At 46.0% G+C, this 6703-nt stretch overlaps 5 non-coding genes across 5 annotated transcripts; all 5 read left to right on the top strand.

The window, feature by feature from the left end:
* Positions 1-1876: 1876 nt before the first annotated feature.
* On the top strand, positions 1877-2092 carry LOC140430678 (small nucleolar RNA SNORA73 family). The gene has a single exon (XR_011949501.1). It is a non-coding gene; the product is annotated as a small nucleolar RNA SNORA73 family (small nucleolar RNA).
* Positions 2093-2338: 246 nt separating this feature from the next.
* Positions 2339-2554, top strand: LOC140430652 (small nucleolar RNA SNORA73 family). Its single transcript, XR_011949489.1, has one exon. It is a non-coding gene; the product is annotated as a small nucleolar RNA SNORA73 family (small nucleolar RNA).
* A 243-nt stretch (positions 2555-2797) lies between these two features.
* On the top strand, positions 2798-3013 carry LOC140430666 (small nucleolar RNA SNORA73 family). Its single transcript, XR_011949496.1, has one exon. It is a non-coding gene; the product is annotated as a small nucleolar RNA SNORA73 family (small nucleolar RNA).
* Positions 3014-3264: 251 nt separating this feature from the next.
* LOC140430675 (small nucleolar RNA SNORA73 family) lies at positions 3265-3480 on the top strand. The gene has a single exon (XR_011949500.1). It is a non-coding gene; the product is annotated as a small nucleolar RNA SNORA73 family (small nucleolar RNA).
* A 2408-nt stretch (positions 3481-5888) lies between these two features.
* Positions 5889-6104, top strand: LOC140430644 (small nucleolar RNA SNORA73 family). Its single transcript, XR_011949485.1, has one exon. It is a non-coding gene; the product is annotated as a small nucleolar RNA SNORA73 family (small nucleolar RNA).
* The last annotated feature ends 599 nt before the right edge of the window (positions 6105-6703 follow it).

Raw genomic sequence — 6703 nt, 5'->3', positions numbered from 1 at the left:
GGGGGGCAGGGGACCCGGATGGAGCGGGAGGCCCGGATGGGGGGCAGGGGACTCGGATGGAGCGGGAGGCTCGGATGGGGGGCAGGGGACCCGGATGGAGCGGGAGGCCCGGATGGGGGGCAGGGGACCCGGATGGAGCGGGAGGTCCGGATGGGGGGCAGGGGACCCGGATGGAGCGGGAGGCCCGGATGGGGGGCAGGGGACCCGGATGGAGCGGGAGGTCCGGATGTGCCCCACGTGGAGAGCGAAGGGGGACCACGTGTTGGGAACGAATGGGATTTCGTTATTGTCGCCACAACCTCTCGGCCCCTTTTGTTTCTTGTTACTTTCACATCTGTCACTTTGTGAGTCAAATTTCTTTGTAAAGCGTCTTAAACCAGAGCTTGCCCCCCATAGTTATGTTTTAAGATTCATTTCTGGGATACTTGCCTGCCATGCTGATGGGTAGTAACCCTGGAGTTACCGTTTCTGTCTGGTCCTTCACAGGTTTTATCAAGCGTGTATTGCAGGTTGTAACAGTAACTTTACGTTCTCTGGCTCATTTATTACTTTCTTGCACTAATTTAGCTGGAATTTATTTAACATGGGAGTCACTTTGTTTTGTCTGTGTAATCCTATTCCATGATATTGTTGAATGTGTCTGTCCTTGCCCAGTGGGGTATTAGAGGTGCAGATGGCCCGTTTTCTGCAGACACCTCTGCAGATTTTATGCTCCGTGAACTGCTGCAGTAGTGGAGTGTTGACTTGTTGGAGGCTGCTGTGTTTTTTTTCCTTTCAACCTACTTAGTTGAGGTGTGTAATCTGGTTACAGGATAGGAAGCTGTGCATGTGGGCCAGATCTATCCAGTTGACCCATTGAGGCGTGTCACTCTTGTGCTGGTAGAAGGCTGAGCTTACTGTTAAGGGTAAGTGGGGTAGGGAGATCACAGTTGTTTGCTCACTCAGCTGAAACCTCCGTTCAGTCTTGCTGTTGACTGTATTGCTGGTCGTTGAGCCTAATTGTGCAAAAAATGATTTGTGGCCTCTGTTAGGACAGTATGGATGATAGCAGACAGTTTGTGCACAGCAGGGGCTAGTAACAAATGAGCTGAATGGCCTTTTTAGGGAAATAACTTTGCTCTGTTGGTGCTGTTCATCTGATGGTTTATTTTCATCTGATGTAGAGGCTCTTTGTTGAAGAATGGCAAGATTCAAATTCGTACTTTGAGACCTTCCCGACTGCTTTACAGCTGTGAAGAAACGTCTGTTGCCACATGTCAGTGAATTTGTGCACAGCGCGCTCGCAAATACTGCATTGCGATGACCAGAATTGAGGTGTAATTGCCCAGGGTACCACTGATACCATCCTTGCTCTAGCCATGATCTTCTGAATGGAGGTGCAAGCTTGAAGGGCCTGCTCCTCAGTCCTGTGTTCCTATGGGGATGGTCACAGGATTGTCATTCAAGGTGAGGTTTCTATTAGCTGAGCAAAATTAGTGCTGTTGGACCTGTGTTGGTTCCAATGTGGACTGATGCTGCTGCTTCCAGGCTGCAAGCACTCAATGCAATGAAGGACCCAATGTACTGATTGATGTATAATAGATCTCTTGGGAATAATTTGTTCATAGAATTTACTTGGGTACATCAACATTTGTACATGTTCTTCATGAATGACTAGTTTTAAAAGCATTCTCAGGTATATTTTCAGGTAGAATCATGTCAGTTTGCAAGACGTTCAGATGTAGATTACTGGGGCCCGGGAGTGACCATCGCATGGTGCTGAATATATTAAGATAGATTATGGTTTGAGAATGGTTGGATACATAAACAAGTTTTCTGATGAACGATTATGCTTTGCAACTATAATGTGGTGGGCTTGTCTTCCCCTGAGATGCTCCCAACGTGGGCATCTGGCAAGGTTGCTCTTGTCTGGCTCTGTCCTTGTGGCATATGGGAGCGTAGGCCTTTGTGTCTATGACGTACAGTTCCGTTCCATGACGTTGGAGAGAAAGTGTGTCCCCGGCTTTAGGCTGGTGAGGACGGCACCCTGTATATTCCTAGACCTTCTCAGTGTGTCTAGTGACTGAGGAGATAAACCATGCAGGGTACAGTTACTTGTGAAAAAGTACATGGTGGAAGATTGTGCGTTTGAGGGGGTGAGGATGGGTTTGGGAACAGGGTGATGTGGCTCTGGAGTAATTGGTGGTTACAGATTTATCTGATTTGTTTTTTCTGCAGTAAAACTGGATTCTACTCTGGAATGTTGGGAGAGGCTGCAAACCAGGAATGCTGGAACCAGATACACTTTGGGAGAGGTGATTTTTAAATTTAAAATAAATCTCATTCAGAAACCAAAAACCCAACGTGGGCATCCGGCAAGGTTGCTCTTGTCTGGCTCTGTCCTTGTGGCGTATGGGAGCGTAGGCCTTTGTGTCTATGACGTACAGTCCCATTCCATGACGTTGGAGAGAAAGTGTGTCCCCGGCTTTAGGCTGGTGAGGACGGCACCCTGTATATTCCTAGACCTTCTCAGTGTGTATCGTGACTGAGGAGATAAACCATGCAGGGTACAGTTACTTGTGAAAAAATACATGGTGGAAGATTGTGCATTTGAGGGGGTGAGGATGGGTTTGGGAACAGGGTGATGTGGCTCTGGAGTAATCGGTGGTTACAGATTTATCTGATTTGTTTTTTCTGCAGTAAAACTGGATTCTACTCTGGAATGTTGGGAGAGGCTGCAAACCAGGAATGCTGGAATCAGATACACTTTGGGAGAGGTGATTTATTTTAAAAAAAATCTCATTCTGAAACCGAAAACCCAACGTAGGCATCCGGCAAGGTTGCTCTTGTCTGGCTCTGTCCTTGTGGCGTATGGGAGCATAGGCCTTTGTGTCTATGACGTACAGTCCCGTTCCATGACGTTGGAGAGAAAGTGTGTCCCCGGCTTTAAGCTGGTGAGGACGGCACCCTGTATATTCCTAGACCTTCTCAGTGTGTATAGTGACTGAGGAGATAAACCATGCAGGGTACAGTTACTTGTGAAAAAGACCGTGATGGAACATTGTGGAGGTGGGTGGGTTTGGGAACAGGGTGATGTAGCTCTGGAGTGATCGGTGGTTATGGTTCAATCTAATTTGTTTTGAATTGTTTTTTCTGCAGTAAAACTGGATTCTACTCCGGAATGTTGGGAGAGGCTGCAAACCAGGAATGCTGGAACCAGATGCACTTTGGGAGAGGTGATTTAAAAAAAAATAATTTTAAAAATCTCATTCAGAAACCAAAAACTCAACGTGGGCATCCGGCAAGGTTGCTCTTGTCTGGCTCTGTCCTTGTGGCATATGGGAGCGTATGCCTTTGTGTCTATGACGTACAGTCCCGTTCCATGACGTTGGAGAGAAAGTGTGTCCCTGGCTTTAAGTTGGTGAGGACAGCACCCTGTATATTCCTAGACCTTCTCAGTGTGCATAGTGACTGAGGAGATAAACCATGCAGGGTACAAGCCTAACTGGAAGACTGTTCTGGAGGTTTGAAGGCTGGAAATGTAGCCAGATAGTAGAGCAGAGAACACGGTTAATGCCAAGCTCGCCACAATGTCACGGCCTTGAAAAGGTTGTGAAGAGTATTTAGTAGAATGGTGCACCGCATGAAGAACGCCTGATACGCGGAGAGAGAAAATAAGCTAGGTTGGTTAACCTTGCAGCAGGGAAGGGGAGATGTAATATTTACAAATTATAATGCAAAAGGAGGAATTGTGAAGTGTAATGGTTCAATATTTTGATGGAGGCAATTGTGGAATTCTGGAGAAAGGCAGAGAAGGTGAGATTAATTGGGTCACTGGTGTACAGAACCGGTATGCTGGGCCGATGCCGAAGGATTGGACTGTTTCCTTTCTCTTTGGCTCAATGTGCCTGATTGACTTGCTGCTTGCTTTCAGTCCTTGCTGGTCTGACTTTGGTGTCTAAATCTTTCAGATCCATCTGGTTTTAGAAGCAACATATTGCAAGTGTTATGTCTTTTCTGTTGAAAGCAATTCAGAATATTTTAAACGTGCAGTGTGATCCCTAAGGTGTTCGAGTCGGTCTGCTGGGTTTAGGAATTGAAAGATGAGTGAAGTTTGTGGATCTGCTTGTGATACAAGTTTTGAAATTGGGCTTTTGGGCTGTATGCTCAGTAAGTGGGCAAGGGGAGATTTTACAGTTGCATGCATAAATAGATGTCTTGGCTCTTTGTGCCTTGAGTCGGTCACTGCAAAATTTTAAGCATAAAGCCTAGTCTGCAGGAGATATCTTTCATGTCACTCCAGTGACGATCAGATGCATAAGTCACTAATTTCAAAGCAGTAATTCATTGATTGTGAGGCACTGAGATTGCTGCGATTCATGCTGTTAACTCCAGTGTGGCTTGGAACATGAACTAATGTGAAACTGGAAGAGAAGACTGGTTAGTTGGGTGATGATTGTAGAATGTAACGAATGTATGTTGTCACTGCCCAATTTTTGCATAGAAACAGGGGTAGGCTACTCTACTTCTGATTTTAAAATTAATTGAGCTGACATCTTTTTGTGGGAACTCCACACCCCTGCCCTCCTCTACCATAAGATTTTGTCCCTAACATCTCCGCATTTGACTTTTTAAAAAATATATATTTTATTGAATTTTTTTTCCAAACAACAATTTTTCCCTCTTACAAAGCAAACGAAACAATAACAAAACAGAAATGTTTAACAATACACAGGTAACAAAACCCCATTGTCTATTGACCTAAACTAAACTAACCCCCCCCCCCCCCCCTCCTGGGTTGCTGCTGCTGATCATCTGTCTTCCCTCTAACGTTCCCCTAGGTAGTCGAGAAATGGCTGCCACCGCCTGGTGAACCCTTGAGCCGATCCTCTCAGGGCAAACTTTAACTGCTCCAGTTTAATGAACCCCGCCATATCATTTACCCAGGCCTCCAGTCCGGGGGGTTTCGCCTCCTTCCACATGAGTCGGATCCTGCGCCGGGCTACTAGGGACGCAAAGGCCACGACATCGGCCTCTTTCGCCTCCTGCACTCCCGGCTCTTCCGCAACTCCAAATAGAGCTAACCCCCAGCCTGGTTTGACCCGGGCCTTCACCACCTGCGAAGTCACTCCCTTCCAATACCCTTCCAGTGCCGGGCACGCCCAAAACATATGTGCGTGGTTTGCCGGGCTCCCGCCACACCTCCCACATTTGTCCTCCACTCCAAAGAACCTGCTCAATCTTGCCCCCGTTATGTGTGCTCTATGTAGCACCTTAAATTGAATCAGGCTAAGCCTGGCGCATTTGACTTTTTTAAGGCTGTGATTTTGTCGACTGCCCCAAAACATCAGCAGCTGAAATTTCTCTCCCTACCTTGTATTCCTTCCAAAATCTTAAAAGCCTCAATCAAATGACCCCATACCTTCCATATTGCAGGGAATAGAAGTTGGTTTGTGATTCCACCTCAGAAAACCACTAATATTGCCCAAAGAGTTCCACAGGCAAATGCTTTCAAACTAATTGATGATGCCTGGGGTCATTTCGCTGGGGATTTTGGTCTTGCAATGCCCGAAGCAAAGGCTCCATCCTTGCAGAGGGCAGGATTGTTAGCGCTTCGGAGGAAATTTGCACATGCCGTGACAGTTGCGTGGACTTGAAGATCTCTCGTTTTAATACCGAGTATTCATCTTTTCTTGCAGGAAAGAAGATTGTTGGATTGTTGAATATGGCTGAGATGGAGAGTTGATTAACTTGGAAGTTTGATTTTGGTGAGAATAATTGGATGTGAACTGATCAAGGTGAGCACTTGGGAGAATGTTATAGTCCAATTGTAATACAAATGAGAGTTGGTTTTCTGACAAATCATTAGGGATTTTTCACAGTGGGCTTGTCTTCTCCTGAGTGATGCTCCAATGTGGGCATCCAGCAAGGTTGCTCTTGTCTGGCTCTGTCCTTGTGGCGTATGGGAGCGTAGGCCTTTGTGTCTATGACGTACAGTCCCGTTCCATGACGTTGGAGAGAAAGTGTGTCCCCGGCTTTAAGCTGGTGAGGACGGCACCCTGTATATTCCTAGACCTTCTCAGTGTGTATCGTGACTGAGGAGATAAACCATGCAGGGTACAAGTCTAACTGGAAGACAGTTTTGAAGGTTTGAGTTACTTGTGAAAAAAGTACATGATGGAAGGGTGTTTTTCCCAGGTTTGATCCCGGCTCTGGGTCACTGTCCGTGTGGAGTTTGCACATTCTCCCAGTGTTTGCGTTGGTCTCAACCCAAAAGATGTGCAGGGTAGGCTAATTGGCCATGCTAAATTGCCCCTTCAATGGAAAAAATGATTATTTTTATAAAAACGGGTTTGGGAACGGTGATGGTTGTGGGTTAGTCTGATTTGTTCTGAACTGTTTGTTTCTGCAGTAAAACTGGATTCTACCCATCCTGAATGTTAGGAGAGGCAGCTAACCAGGAGTGCTGGGACTTTGGAAGAGGTGATTTATTTTTTCTTATTTCGAAACAAAACATCCAATATGGGCATCCAACGAGGTTGCTTCCTGTATATTCCTAGACCTCAGTGGATAGTGACTTAAGGGGATGAACCATGCAGGGTACAATGAGTATAAAGTTCAGAATCTTTATCTAACTTCATCAGTGCAGCAAACTTTCCATATTCTCATTTAATCAACCTCTTGACTTTGAAGAAAAAATAAACCATTCCAGCCTTCACAATGG

Source organism: Scyliorhinus torazame, chromosome 1, assembly GCF_047496885.1.
Source record: "Scyliorhinus torazame isolate Kashiwa2021f chromosome 1, sScyTor2.1, whole genome shotgun sequence".
NCBI lineage: Eukaryota > Metazoa > Chordata > Chondrichthyes > Carcharhiniformes > Scyliorhinidae > Scyliorhinus > Scyliorhinus torazame.
Note: the sequence above shows the minus strand (reverse complement) of the source record. Positions and strands in the feature narration are given on the sequence as shown.